Here is a 16,110-nt window from a genome sequence, read left to right on the forward strand (position 1 = left end):
CACTTTGAAGAAGCCTATCATGAATGCCTCTTCGAAGGTCTGCATGTAATGAGAGGGCAAAAACATGACTCTTGCATATAGTCCCATGATGACATTCCTGCTTGGGATTTTGGTCTCAATATTCCAGCAAATGCCTCGCGTACCTTCGACAAAGATTTTCCAGGGATACTCTGCTACTTCGATATCATTGAAAGCTATAATGCAGGTGATGAGCATCTTGGCAATCTTTTTTACAAGCATCTGACAGGCAAGATCCGGGATCTCCTTCATCATGTTGATCACCCATTTGAGAGTTTGAACCATATATTGCTCTGATGGTTGGTTGTTATTGAGTGGCTTTGTGATTACCAAGTAGTTCAGCACCGCTGGCCTTTTGCTTTGCCAAGTGTAAAAGATGTCCCCCCAGGATTGTCGTCTAATGATGGGACAGTAAGTGGGGTCGATCTTGAGATGCTGGGGAGCATTCCTGTAATAGGTTTCATCTGGTGGCCTCTGATCAAACCATTTCTTTTGCCAGAGAGGTTGATTATCAATGATTGTTTGAATCTGAAGTGCCATGGCAGAAACCTCCCTGTAGTCCCTCTGCTGTTTGGTTCAAGTTCTGGCATCATTTTTTGTTGCCATAACCTAACCTCTTGCATCATTAGTGGCAGGGCAATCATCTCATGCCCAAGATTCTTTACCACCTCATCCGAAGTAATCATGAGGAGGGCAACCGATTCCAGCTCTCTCAGTTCATACTGCATATAAGCTTTGTGCAAGGCATCCTTTATTTTTGAGATCCAACACTGAATTTCGTTCTTGGCCGATTTCAAAGTGGATGTCATGGCTGGATCTGCAGATTCATGCGTTCCTTTTCCTGTGCTGGTAGTGGGCACCTATGTTTGATGAGCCTCAGACGTGGATGGTTCAAATCCTCCTTCCTGGTCAAATTCTACAGGGGCCTGCTGATGCTTTGTTTGATTGGCTTTCAATGTCTCTAAGTCCCCTCTTGCCTGAGCCAGCTGTTTTTTTAATTCTTTGATTTCTTGGTCCTTGGCTTGTTCTAGGGCCTTATGTCATGCTGTCATGATCTATCTGTCATATTTTTCTTGAGCCAGGGCTTCTTTCAAATCTTTAATTTCTTGATTCAAGGAGGCAGATCTTGCAGTCGTCGTTGCGGAGGAGGGGGTCTCTTGTATGGCCAAGTGCTGAGTCCGAGATCTGCTAACCACAGCATACAAGCTTTGCAGCTTCTCATTTTGTTCTCTTTCTTTGGTTAGCTCCTCCTCGAGACCTTGCTGCTCAACTTGCAGTGCGGAGTTCACCTCGTTAAATTGTTGCACCTCCTTGTAATAGTAGGTTGCATTTTCTTGTTCCCTTTGCAACTCTGATTGTGCCTAGAGTTGTGCCTTCTCTAGTGCCTCTATTTTTTGCTTTAGCAGCAAGGAATTTGTTGCCGTCTTAGATGCTTCTTTCTTGTTATCTTCCAACTCCAGCTCGTGCAGATTGTAAAGAGATCTTTGACATTGAAATTGTACCTTGATCTGCTCCAAGTGAGCATCAATGTCAAAGGACTCAACTAGTTCCGCTCCTTCCTCCATTGCACCTTGTGATCGAGGCAATCTTGGCCTCTGCTGGCTTTTTGGCCCTAATCCAATTGTTCAACCTCATCAGTTTGCTTTTCTCTTTGTCTCGTATCTTCTAGAGCATCAGAGGTTGTGGTGGGCTTTGTTTGTGTGGCCTCCGTTTCTTGATCTGCTTTTAGTTCTGTCTGCTTTTCCTCCACTCCTTGCTCTGGAAAGCTTTCAATTTTATCTTTCCCTTTTTCCGAAGTCTCTGGAGGTGCCCTAGTGTCCTTGGGAGAACCAAAGTCTTGACCTTGCTGGGTATGTCTTGTTGTTCCTCCCCTTGTGAGTTACTTTCCTCTTTTTTGCTTCAATTAGATTCGCCAGATGATTTGAGATCATCGACGGGTGGCTTCTTTAATTCTTCTTTTTTCCTTTTCTCCATCTTTCACTTGAGTTCATTATGGATTCGTTGCCACATTGCGCTGGCAATCTCATGTTTTTCTTCACCTTCCTGCCTCTTTTGCTGCTTGATCCTTTCTAAAGCAGTTGTTTGCCTCCGTAGCAATGGATTGTTTTCGGCTTCTTCCTCCTCTTTCTCATCATCGGCTTCTGTTCCTTGGGTTTGTTTATCATCATGCTTTTATTAGTGGAGCCTTTCCCACAATGCCTGAGCTTCTTCCATTGTCTCCTGGCATGAGTAATGGGAATAGCCTCTGCCACATGCACAACTTTCTTTTGCAATCGTGTATATCCAAGCTTGTATTGGCTGTCATGCTCCTCCTCTGAAGACTGGTACTCCGAAGGAGTGTCTCTTTGTTGGGACCCTACTTTCTGGCTACCCCAAGCATCTGACTCTGTCTTTTCGCTGTCACAATCCTTTAACTTCCCCATTGTACTGAATTCAACTTATGAGCTTGTGAGCTCGTCTGAAGTCCGTTCCCCAAGGAGGGAATCGTAAGAAGTTGTCTACTGTAGGCACCTGCCCCCTGCTTGCACTTCTAGATTTTGGTGCAATGTCCACATTTCCCGTGGAAAGATTGTGGCCTTTACTATTTCTACGTCTTTTGCCTGAAACCTTTCGATGAAGGAATGACTTCAAGTACCCGTTCAATGATGTGAGCTTTCTCATTTGAGGAGATATTCGTTATCTCATAGGGTGCAGCATTCCACGCCCTTTGTGCTTTCCTTCGAGGCATCTTGCGATCAATTTTAGCATTGAAAATAGGTTTTAGCCATAGATCAGAACTGTCGGAACGTGTAGACTTGACCATAAAATGATGAGCATAACTTTGTCAAAACTACCCCAAATTTGATCAAATTTCACCAGTGCATCTAGGATTACTATAGGCACAAGGATGTAATGTAACAGATCAATTTTGGCAAAAAGGAACATGGATCACGATCCATGTTGGGAAGAATTTTGAAATTCTAACTTGGGAAAATTGGTTTTGGGTATATGGAGATGCTACTGTGCAATTTTATCTGGATTTAGGGTTTGAGGTACATGGATCGCGATCCATGTTGGGCAACATTTTGGAAATCTGATGATACCATTTGGTAGGGTTCATCTAGATGATGCCTTGGTCCAAAAAATTTGGGATTTGGATCAATGGTTTGACACTTGGGCTAAATTTTGGAAATGTTTTGCAGACTTAGAGATTTTTGGCATTTTGAAGTGGATTTGGGATTCAAATGGCTTGAAACTTCATGGCTTTGCTTTCTTGAACATACTGGGTCAGATGGCCTGGTTTTTGCTTTGATTGGGCAAAAAGGTACATGGATCGTGATCCATGTTTGATAGAATTTTGATACAGTTCTTTTGCACATATGTTCCTATAGGTTTCCTGGTACACTGGTGAAATATTTTCAAGTTTGAACATGTTTTTGCTTAGTTTGCCCCATTTCCTAGTTTATGGCCATTCTTTTGACCATATCTGTTTCTTGCAACCATTTTTGGACACATGTTTTGCCTGAGATCTATCATTTTCTTGATTCTCAATGATTTAGGTATGTAGTTCATAGCTTTGCCTAGCTCCCTGTCAAATTCCATCAGAAATTGAATCCATTTAAGGAGACAAATTGATTCCTGCAGTTTTCACCATTTTGCAAGTAAACGTTTGCTTAGTTTTGATCCTACCACCATCCTTAAGTTACATTTGCTTGTTGATAGGCTCCGAGGAGAGTGTGAAGTCTCCCAATTGGCTTTAGCAGCAATTTGAAAACTTATCAGGAACTCTGTCTTTAGCCCTTCTTTATAAGTCTTGCTAGCATCCCAGCATTTGACCTCTCATGAGTTTTTTTATGGGATCCCACCTTTTTTCTTGTGAAAATGACCAAAGGACCATTTGCAGACTGAAAGTAGCAATCCAAGAGGATTTGATGATCTTAAGAGCACTTTTTGTGATCATTTTTGCAACACCAGTACTATTTTTTCATTGCCCAGCTAGTGAGCCACTTCTACCCTCATTTTGGCAAAAAGGAACATGGATCACGATCCATGTTGGGATGCATTTTGAAAAACCAGTTATAGGAGTTTGTTCCTGGCCATCTATGAATGCTCCTGTATAGTTTTGTCTATTTTTAGGGTTTGAGGAACATGGATTGTGATCCATGTTTCAACACCTTTTGCTGTTTTTTTTACCCTACCTGATTCTGTCAGCTATTTGGGGTCTACTGGTGAAATATTTTTGGTTTTTGATGGGTTTTGGACTCCCCCATTGGCCCTGTTAGTTTGCCAATTTTGTGACTTTCTAATGCTCTGATCTGTTGTTTTGACAATGTTGATGCAGTAAGGGGCATACACACATGCTCTTGCAAGGTTAATGATCATACCTATCAAATCTGGTGTAGTAAGATAGACCGAGGTGGTCGCAGTAGGCACAACAAATCCGAATATCTATGCTTCTGTGGCTCTGTCTCTCTCTCTGAATGAAATTGAGCTTATGTTGCCCCATTTGACTATATATTCCTAGTCTACACAGAATGCCCCATTTATACTTGCCTCCATTGATTATATCTTGTTGTCCATATCACTTGCGGTTCGAACCATTCATCATTCTGATGCTCGGTTGACAAATGGCGTTCAATTTGCAGTTTTGATCCTTTAGAAGTTGGCTCAAAATCCATCTTGTCTCGAATCTTTCCATATTTGCCATGTTCGCGGCTTGGATGAGCTCCTTGCACATCTTTAACCTCTCTTTCTCATAGCCAGGATGAGGGTACGTTAACCACCTATCCTCTTGGGTTTGGTTAGGCTTTAGCCTTGCCTCATAAGCTTTTAAAATTGCGTCCAAAGGTTCGGACACCTTGTCTACCAAGAGATACCCTCCCGATGGTAGATTCGATGGTTTTTTTTATCTTGTTGTTCCGCTTAAGGTCTCTTTCCCTTTGCATTTGTTAATCTGTTTTTAGTAATTTGGTTTCCAATGCCGTTTTTTCCTTTTCTCTTTTGGCTTTCATCTTGTCTCGTTTTGCCTTCCAGGATTTCCTAGGGGTTAGGACAGACAAATTTTCCATCTCTGTTTAGCTGGCTGGGACGTTCCTTGCTGCCTCATGTGCTTGGGCTCTAGTGACCACATTTATCGAAATTTTCGGTTCTATTTTTGATCCACTTGAGCTTGGCACAATCCCCATCTTGTTCATGGTTGCTTTCCCTTTGTTGTCAGGGTTTTTTGGACAGTGTGGAATAAGATGGTCAGTCGTACATCCATCACAGAATCCAAAAAGTTTTACCCATTCTCCTTTGTTTGGACAAACTCTCGCCCAATGATCACCGCCACATTCATAGCATGGCCCTACCGGTGGTGGAGAAGCTTGTGGAGCCCCCATCGATTATCTTGCCCCTATGTTTGTAGCCCTGATTTGCCATGAACATAAGAATATTCTCATCGACCAAGTAATGGTTTTTTGTTGGTTGTGCTATGTATGAGGGCTCGAGCATCTCTTTAGGAATTATCCATGTATTGTGTCCCTCTGGAGCATATGCATTCCCATCAAATCCCCTTTCGTAAGTATTGTCCGATTCTTATCGATATGAGACTACTTGGACCATACTCTGATTAGAGGGTGGTTCTATGGGTTGAGAAATCCTTACCATAGCCCTAATTCCCTGGGGTAAGGGAGGTTGATGTCCCAACACAGGTTGAGATTTCTCCTGCCCTAAGATTGCATTATTTGGCCCTACTTGGTACCTTGGAGGGGGTGGAAATTCTTGCCCTCCATGTGGTCCATATTGTCTCTCTCTAATATAGTTCCGATTATAAAAACATTTGTGAGTTTCATGGTTTGTCCATTTTTGTGTTTGGTAGCACACCACTTCAATATTTGTTGTGCGTTTACTCCTGGCCTTTTTTGAAGGTTGCACCATTGGGTTGGATGATCTCCTCCACATGTGTTGCATTTTTGGGTGGGCGGTTGTCGTGTGTTTGGGTTCGTCTTGTTTCCTTGGTTTATCATTTTGATCACTTCCTCGATCATTTGATCAACGTTCGGCACAGTTGGGTTTTGCACTCCCAATTTTTTTGTGGACTCACTAGTGGTTGAAGAGGTGTTGCTCGTCCCTTGATTTGTGTCTTTAGTCACCTCCCCATATGCCTTGCATTTATCTACCGGATACAATGCCTCTTTCATGACCTGCTCAAAAGTTACACATGCCTTCAATTGCAAGTCCTTTTTGAGCGTGTCATTTTGCAATCCTTCTATGGAAAATACTGATAGTCTTTCATCCTGAGGTAGTTCTCGATCAGGGCATCTTTCTATGTACAGCTTGAAACAAAGTGATGCTTCCTTCACTTTCTCTTTCTCCTTTTGCCTAAATGCATAGATTAGGGGACAGTGTTATGCTTGATCCCCCTCTTTGAGAATTCCTCAACGAATTCTCGGAGAAGTTGCTCAATACTTGGGATTTCCAAGCTGTTTAATGGTTGGAACCAAGTCAAGGTAGTACCTTCTAATGTCAACCCAAAACCTTCATATTGAGTATGGAAATTAGTTACCTGTTCCACTCTCAACACTTGTTTGAAGATGAAAACATGGGCGTACGGATCTCCTGATCCATTATAATTTTTGGGTACGCATTTTGCCACCTGAGATGGTCTCATACATCTGGTCTCTGTAACCATCCTAACAACACCTGGTCTACCTGGTGTGGCTTCTCTAGGTTCATAATCTCCTCTTGGCACTACTAGTGGTATCCTATCCGCTATGTGTTTGTCAAGTCAATCTCCTATAATAGTCGGAGGGATTCTAGTGGTGTAAGTGACATCAGGAACAATACTGCCCCTATGTGTGTTCATGGAAGCCCTAGACGCCGTTGATCCTAAAGGTCCTGTGTTTGGGACTCGTTCATGTCCAAAAGACTTCTCCACCCTGGTTCTCAAGGGGCTCACATGTACAATCTCAGGTCTTGTGTGAGTAGTGGTGGTTTTTACCTCTTCCGGATATACATACTATTAGTGGAGCAGTCCTCCAAAATATGTATATCTCTCTAATTCCTTATCATCCATTGGAGAGTACTTTTGGCCATACTTGTCTATTATGACCACCTAAATACTTGTCCCCTCCGTGTACGTGTAAACATACAAGTTTTTTCAATAAGTCAATTCCTTGATGCGGGGCTCGTCACGTCTGTAATAGAGTGTCTGTTCTCCATTATTGAACTTACAAAGCCCCACATACGTGTTGTCTGTATTAAGGCACTCTGTCTCATTGGTGCGCCTGAGTACGGTGTTTTGTTTCTCCATTTTGGGTGGTTCATCGGCCAGCTCATTATCTACCTTGTCCTTGGTGCCAGTCATTCCCCATTTATCCACAATAAAAGGGTTATGAACCACTAGGTACATCATTCCCTCTCGGTCGAAATATCTATCCCCCTCATAATCAACATCTACAAGGTCTTTGAACTTGCTCGGCTTATTTTCCAACTTAACACAGTAGCGGTCCATTCCATCCTTATAGATCTTGGCCTTAAGCACATTTTCAAATTGAAATTTTAAATACAACAATTTTACATCAGATGCAGGCTAAGAAGGACTGCCTCCATAGAAGCTGTTCCCTTAGGGTTTGACTTGTTAGAATCTTCAGTCATGAGGCTGTATGACTTGTTAGAATCTTCAGCCATGAGGCTGTATGATCTCTATACGAAGTGTTAGAGAAGCTCTCCTCTAAAATGGGTTCTAAAGGTTTCAATGGTCTCTGATTCACACTTTCCTCCGTAGAGTGATTGCTCCCTTGGTTAAAGATGCAGGGATTCCTATTCTGGTACAATCTCCCTGATTACAAATTCATGAAGAATTGATAATACAAAATCCATACCTAATTAAATAGTTTGAATCTCCAGTTTGATCTTGCTGGGTAGTATCCTCTAGTACCTACAACCTGTCAAAAATTTGCTTGATAGCTCTGAGCTTATAGCCGTTCTTGTTAGTTCTTGCTTTTAATTGACAAAATTTAGCTAGGTTTTTCAGTAGCACACAATTTCTCACACAACCTCAACAATTTAGGTCCAACTTCAATTTTGGAAAAAATCCACCAGGGTACTGTGGACTAGCTCTTTGTGTGGTGAAATTTTGCTTCTGTTCTGACTCAAAGGTACATGGATCGTGATCCATGTTGGGAAGCCAAATGAACTTTTGTTGATACCATCAGGTTCAGCATGATTATGAGGTCTTATGGTATCAAAATTTTTAGAAATGACCCTCTGGATTGGAGGCTAGGTTGATTATGTCACTTTGCCTGAGCTTTTGTCAGTTTTTGGATTTTGGGATGGTTTCCAAATTCAACTCTAGAAGGACCACTACACTCTTTGTGATGGCCTCTAGCTATGGTGCTAGTTTGGTGTCAAAATGTGTCAGGGGAACATGGATGGACTAGTAATGTTGGCTATATGGTTTTTGAATGTTTTGGAGTTTTTTTAGGTCAGTCAAAAGTCAATTTTAGGGCTTGTTTCAGTGGTTTCCCCCCTGATCTAATTTTTGCCCCCCTTTTGCCCTCTTTGAGAACTTTTCTGAAAGAAAGTGTTTCAATTGCTATCACTCTTCTGCCTGCCCATTATCGGCTCAAAATTCCAAAAAGGTACATGGATCGCGATCCATGTTTGGCAAGATTTTGGACTGATACTTTGTGAGCTGGCCACACAAGGTATGATGATGTTATTCCCCAAATCTTTTTGAATTTGATCAGTTTTTCCAAGTGAAAAGCAAGATTTTGTGTCTGTTTTGCGGTTTTTTGCAAACAATCTATTTTGGTATTTTGATCAGATTTTTTCACTTTTTATCTATGGCTCCTTTTGGAAAAGTTGTTCAACTACTAAGCAGGAGTACACTGGTCAAATCTTACTGTCAAATGTCTACCTGGAACATGGATCGCGATCCATGTCTGGAAGCATCTGGACATGAAATTTGGTTCTGTTGGTTCCCTGCTTCTAGTTCATTCCAATTCTCATCCCTTTTTGAATTTGGACATGAAGTAAAAGTTTAGTTTTTCCTTGTTTTTTCCAATTTCCAAGGTTTTGCTCTGTTCACCGCAATTTCTTGATTTTAGTGATCTTCTAGCACTCTATTTCTGCCCAAACTCAAGGTTATGATGCCTCAGAGCCTGTTCTAAGCAAAGGAAACAGTTTTAGAACATTTTACCAAAAAGGTACATGGATCGCGATCCATGTTGGACAGGCAGTTTGGAAGTTTCCTACACAATCTCTTTTTAGTTTTGAAGCTCTGATCATCATTTCTTCAACTTTTCAGAGTTATGGTCTTCAACACCAAAATAAGGTTTTTGACAGTTTTTTCCTCGATCCTTTTGGCCCCAAATGATGGTGTAATTTGTTTCCTAACCTACTCCTATAAACTAAAATAAATCTGCAAACATAAATGAACTTAGCAGTACAAAAATAACAACGAATGGAACAGTCCTTTCCAAGCATGGGAAAATCAAAGAATGAAATACTATCTTGTACTTCACTCGCAGCTTTCTTTGCACTTAAGGAGTAGCACTGGCTAGTCTCGGACTCCAGTCTCTACCAAGCACTAAACCTACGTCTAGCTGCTTCGTTGTCTATGGGTAAGTGGAACATGTGTCAAAAGATTTAAAGGGATATTTTTTCATACACTAAGTCACTCACCACCTAAGGATCCGTTTTCGTGGAAGCGGTGCCAATGTTAGCGGGTCGTCGTGAGACGGATGTCTGCAGCATAGCTCTTTTGTACTAACATAATGTCAATATGCAAGGAAGCGACTCGGGATGGGCCACGGAGACTTAATGAGAGTGTCAATCTCACCAAAGTGAACTCAGAGGACTACTCATTCTATGACAAAAGCAAATCAACCACTTTCTAGTAAGACAATTAGTATGCGTCCAATCTCATCACTCTAGGTCATCATGCCTTTTCAGCATCCAAACGAATTTGGAATGCAATGAAACTTAAGGAGAGGTATCACAACACCTAAGGCACAATCCTACCAAGTTCTGTCACCACCTGGGAAGGTACATAAATCACGATCCATCACAAAAAATGTGCAGAAAACTGAAATAGAAGTACTCGAGAAGGTCCTCCTTAGAAACACGTATCCATGGTCAAAACATCAAAAAATAACCATTTTAAGCTCCAAATCAATGCATTTACCTCACAAGCAAAGCGTCGCGAACCACAACAAAATTGAAAATGGTTACACGTAGATTGTAGAGCAAGAGACAAGGAATGCAGTGTGCTATTCGGAAATAAATTCAGATTACCAGTCCAGGAGAAAAGAGTAAGAGACTCCCACAATGCACGTTTTCAAATCTTCCAGCTAATGATATCTCTTTACTCCAAACTAAGGGTTTTGACTTAAAAGTTAAGGGAGATTTCCCACGGCCATCCGACCACTACAAGGGTGTAGACTCAGAGAGGTTGAGAGGGTGTTGTCATATTACATCATAATTACAAATCATCATAGGCTGAATTACACAGCTTTCTTCAAAAAATTGAGTGAGTGTTTTTAGGGTTTGGTGTGCATACGCCTGTATTCATCGTATCCACCAAACACTAGGTGTTATGGGTCCTAGTGTTTAGCAAAGGCTGATTTGGAGCAGCATGCATATTCATCACATTAGTTTGCTATGTAGCATTTTGCACTTTATGTGCAGTAACTCTATGAGATTACTTTAGGATCTCTCAATCACCAATAGAGGTCATGGCTCGGTTTGGATGATTGTGGATCTTTCAAGTTCACCGAGATGGTTATTCAGGCCATTGTTGATTCCTCAGCACTGTAGTACGACATTGTGATCCCCGTTTACGAGTCATTCGAGAAGACTGTATGTAAACTGCGGGGAAACACATCTTAGTACTTTCAGTTATCCAAAGAGGATAGGCAGATTACAAGTGTAATCTTGTGCTAAAGGATATGTGAAGCGCATACGTTAGCACTAATCAATCCAATTAGCAAGAATGTATTGCTCTAGTTGGTGTTTTCTTACATTAAGGTAAAGCATGTTTGTGAATCAGTTAAGTCCATGTTAAGTCAGGTTCTCAACCTTGAACACTAGTTATGGTGGGGTTGTTATTTGATGAAAATTGAGAAAAAGTCAAGGACTTATATTTTGCTGATAAGTTACATCAGTCAGTTACTTTCATGGAATGTGAAAAGAGGTACTCTTTTGGGTACATCTTTGTTGTGATAATTCATTTAGCATGCTTGTATACATCCTAAATGGAGTCTACACACTATGTTGGATAGAAGCCGATAACTCATGACAGCTGCAAATGGACAGCAATGTGGAAAATCAAGATGTTACTCTTGGTTTCATTGAATCTCCTATTGAACCATGTTTTGATGGATCCATGAAGGATGCCACTGTGGAAAACATTAGTGTATCACCACCCTTGTTTTCGAGGACAAAAACACTTTTTCAAGAGGGGAGTAATGTCAGGACAAGGATTCTAAGGAGCAAGGCTCAACCTAGGGGGTCAGGACCTGAGCGAGGGCTCAGACTGGAACCAATGTGGATTGGGGATCCAAATTATGGCTAGGGCTAGGAGCCAACCTATATATAGGGTGGTAGGGCGGTGGATCCGCCATCTCAGTCTCCTAGGTCTTATAGTGGTCTCATCAACATGGTATATAGGAACCTGAAGTGAGAGTGTCTCACAAGTTGTATCTGCGAATCGGGGAATGTGGTCATGTCTCAGCAGTAATATATGGTTGGGTGGCAACATCTGTGTGATGTGTTAGCTTTGTAGGTAAATTTTTTTTATTTTTATTTTTGAAATGATGAGCGACGCGAATTTTGCTTTTTTATATATAATAGAGAGAGAGAGAGAGATGCGCGTAGACCTTTTGAGGGAGATTTTAAAAAAAAAACATTTGAAGAGCTTTAAAAAAGAAAAGTGTATTCACTTTTACAGTTAGTAGAGAGAGAGAGAGAGAGAGAGAGAGAAAGAGAGTAAAAAGAAGACTATGTTCACTAAAGCTCCATCCTATCACTCTCTCTCAATCTATTAGGCAGAATCTCACAAGATCCCACCTCCTCACATTAGTTGGGAACGTGGTCTGTTGTTTTCACCTACAGCTCGACCCCGTGAACTGCAAGCAACGAAGCGTGTACTGAGCTATGCTAGATCACCGCAAGCACTTTCTTGCTTCTTGAGCTCGGCACAAAGAATTAAAAAAAAGTAGAGTTGACTCTTTTGTTACTGTGCGCATGTTGCTCCACATGCATGCACCACCTCTGACATGTGTCCCACCACCTGTATCAGCCCCCCAAGTTCGGGGTGGTTTGCTTTGTTTTGCGACATTGTAGGTGCTCTTGTTCGAATCTTGTTCAAGTGTTGCCCCTAGTGGTGGCTTTTGTTGCTCAAGCTATTATGTTGTCTCTATTTGGAGGTTCCCTCTGGGTAGACGATTCGTCGGTGGTAGACACGCCATCCTGGTGGCAACTACCTCTATTGCTAATGAGGACTGTGGGCCCCGCCCTCTCAGCATGCAATGTGAATTAGTTTTTTGTTTGTTCCAAGTTGGCCTCCCATGCTAGCTCGTTTGTTAAGAGTCAGATGGTGGTTATCTGAGTTGTTTATGTATTTCTTGGTTAGGCCTCCGCGTAAAAGGTTGTCATTTGGTTGTTGTTTTGTTGTGCTATTGTGATGCCATGGCTCATTTTCAATTTAAATTTATCACTCCAAAAAAGAAACCTCCTTCTTAATGATAGTATTGTGGTGCATGACTTGCCTTTTGGTTTTGTGGGTCTATTGTGAAGCAATATGTATAATTGTTGTCCTATGGAAATAGCTTTATGGGGCTCCATCCCTACATGGAGGAGGATGTGATCTCCATAATGTAACCAATCAAGCATCTAAACATATTATAAAGCTATTTCTTTCTTGTACTCATGCTCAACAACTTCCTCTAACAATTTTGATGACGTGATATCAATACACCATATCTAGATTTCTGCCTCTGTTGCTTCTATCCATGTTATCTCTGTTCTTACACCACCATGCATGTGCACTTAGCTTTAAATAACTTCTCCTTTTTGCCACACTCGACCGGAGGTGGAGCGAGTCTCACTCGTATTTCATTTCTTTAGCTTGTTTTAGGAAGTCAAAAATATATGGGGGGAGAGAGAGAGAGAGAGAGAGAGAGAGAGAGAGAGAGAGAGAGAGAGAGAGAGAAGAAGAAGAAGAAGAAGATAAGTTTTTCTTTTTGGTACTTAATATATATACTTCTCACTATTGTGGGTATTGAAAAGTGAATACCCACAATAGTGAGAAGTATATATATTAAGTACCAAAAAGAAAAACTTATCTTCTTCTTCTTCTTCTTCTCTCTCTCTCTCTCTCTCTCTCTCTCTCTCTCTCTCTCTCTCTCTCTCTCTCTCTCTCTCTCTCTCTCTCTCTCTCTCTCTCTCTCTCTCTCTCTCTCTCTCTCTACACCCTTTGAAAGTTAGACTGAACGACTACATCTGTTGTTAATGTAAATTGGTGATGATTATCAATTTTGATTCTCACCCTATCTTTCACCAATAGTAGCCCACAACTAGCAAGGCGTCATTGTGTTAAGCACAACAACAACAATCTCGTCCTACCCCTCCAGTAGGGCCACACACTGTCAAGAATTGGATGGAAACACTTCCTGCCACCTACTCATCATAGGTATTCTAGAAGCATGCTGAGAGAGAGAATGGGTCATGCATGGTGGCTCAATGGGTCATGCATCGAGTGCTCTAATCTTTGTAGCTCGTGGTAGCTCTGCTCTCGGTATAATCATCTGTGTAGCACTTGTCGTGTAAGGGTAACTCTGGGGATGGTGTCTGTGAGGATTGTGGTCTCAAGCTCATCGCAGTCTCCATCCATAGATCTCGCGACGATAACTACTCAAGAGACGCATCAATCTCGGGTCTCAACCTAGATCTGGAATAGTCTATGGTGTCATGTGGCACAATGGGTCTAGGCGGGAATCTTGGAGGTTCTCTACGGGGTGATCTCACTGTGTGAGTAGACATTGGCTCTCGCTCCGCTATGGCACTAGGAATAGGTGATCTAGTGCTAGGGGTAAGTCTATATGGAAGGCCAAAAATCATCATGTATGTGTTCCAACCATCTAGACCGACATAGGTCCTACTACCCATGGATGTACCAAAATCCACCTTAGGCTCTAGATTAGGCATCCATGACTCTCTAGAATACATGCAATCATCCTCATCAGCATATAACATACTCTCATGCATCCGTCGTAATTAAATGGTCACTAGCTGGGATCATTTGTCGATAGTATCCTCAGGAGATGTTGCTATAATCTTGTGTCTCGATTCTATCCTCTGGACTCGATAGAGTACGAGAGGAAGAAGGAGTATTCTTACAAGAAAGATGTACATCTCCTCACATAATCACTCATATTAGCAGAGCTTAGCTTAATAATTAACATGGTGTAAGAGATTGAATCAGAGCAACTAAGGTCCATGGTCATCATCTAAGTCAATGTTGGTATGCAGGAATGCTTAATGTGATTAATCTAAATAAAATCACCACGACAGTGACTTGTGGTCAATCCTACATGACAATAGTCACTCACAAGTGTCGAGTGCTCTATCGAATCGGGTGAATCTAGGCAAAACTAATCTCTAAGCGTGTACGTACTCTAAGCATGTTTGAATGTGCTTAAATGTGCATGAATGGGACATGTACGGAGTGTGGGGTGCGTGGGAGAGGCAAGGAGAAGGGTCGGGAGGGAGAAGTGCAAATTTTTTTCATTTTTGAAAATAATAAAATAAAAATATGCACAAAAACAAACAAACAAATGTAAAATAATATTAAAAAGAAAGTAAATAAAACAAGAATTTAAAAGGAAAAGTATAAAAAGACTCAAAAGAATAAATGAGGAAAATAAACGTAATTTTTTTCCTTTTTTTAGATTTTTACAATGTTTTTAATGTTTTTTTACTTTTTTATAAATTTACTAGTGTTTTTGTGAATTTCTTCAAGTTTTATGATTTTTAAATGAATTTTTCTTGATGTTTTATTTTTTTAGATTTTAATTTTGATTTTGTGATTTTATTCTCTTTTTTGAAAATTTTATCTATTTTTTGTCTTTTGTTTGGGTTTTTAAAGATTTTTTTTTTAATTTCTTTATCTTTTTTAAATGATTTTTTGTTTTTTAGTATTTTTTTACTTTTTATTCAATTTTTAGTTTTTTTTTTATTTTTGGTGAATTTTTATTAAATTTTGGGTTTTATTTGGATTTTTTTGTTCTTTTTCTTTTTTCTTGGGTTTTCATTTGATTTTTATCTTTTTTTGGTTTCACTCTTTTTTTTAGTCTCCTTTTTTTGAATTTTTTACCTTTTTTTCTTTTTTGCTAAAATACAAATAAATTGAATGAATTAAAATAAAAAGAGAATGAAATTGAAATGAAATGTAATTAAAATGAAATGAAATTGAAAAGAAACAAAATGAAATGAAACACAATGACAAAAAGTCAATGACACGATGACTCAAGAAGGCAACATTTCTTATTGTAATCAATTGAGCGATTATTAAAACACATTTGACATGTTAATGGAGAGAGATTTTAGAGAGAGAGAGAGAGAGAGAGAGAGAGAGAGAGAGAGAGAGAGAGAGAGAGAGAGAGAGAGAGAGATGCATGTGCACACACACTCACTTTCATAATGAAAGTGTTAAAATGAGTATAGTAAGGCTTCATTACAAATAAGGTTATTTCATTACAAATATTTCATTACTACCTCATCATAGAGATGAGCAAAGTTTTATTTACTTTACATCCAGGCCAATCTTTTTCTTCAATCATCCTAGAAAATAAGCTCAGCAGCTCAGTTTTCTGAAAACCATTTCCTTGAAATTTTCTAAGCAATTTTGTGATTTCTTCAAAAGCTACATATGTATTAGTTGAAGAGTACATGATTAAATGCAGCATGCCAAGGGAAGAGTTAATCGCAGTTTTGTGTGGTCGGTTACTTTTCCTTTTCACAAACTTAGAGGGTAGGATCTCCAGCTTATCGCGCTTCCAACTGAATCTTGTTACAAAATCCCCAGAGAATGGTGAGACAAGAGTTATCCCAATATTGAGATAATTT

This window comes from Adiantum capillus-veneris, chromosome 27, assembly GCF_014529385.1.
Source record: "Adiantum capillus-veneris isolate H3 chromosome 27, ASM1452938v2, whole genome shotgun sequence".
NCBI lineage: Eukaryota > Viridiplantae > Streptophyta > Polypodiopsida > Polypodiales > Pteridaceae > Adiantum > Adiantum capillus-veneris.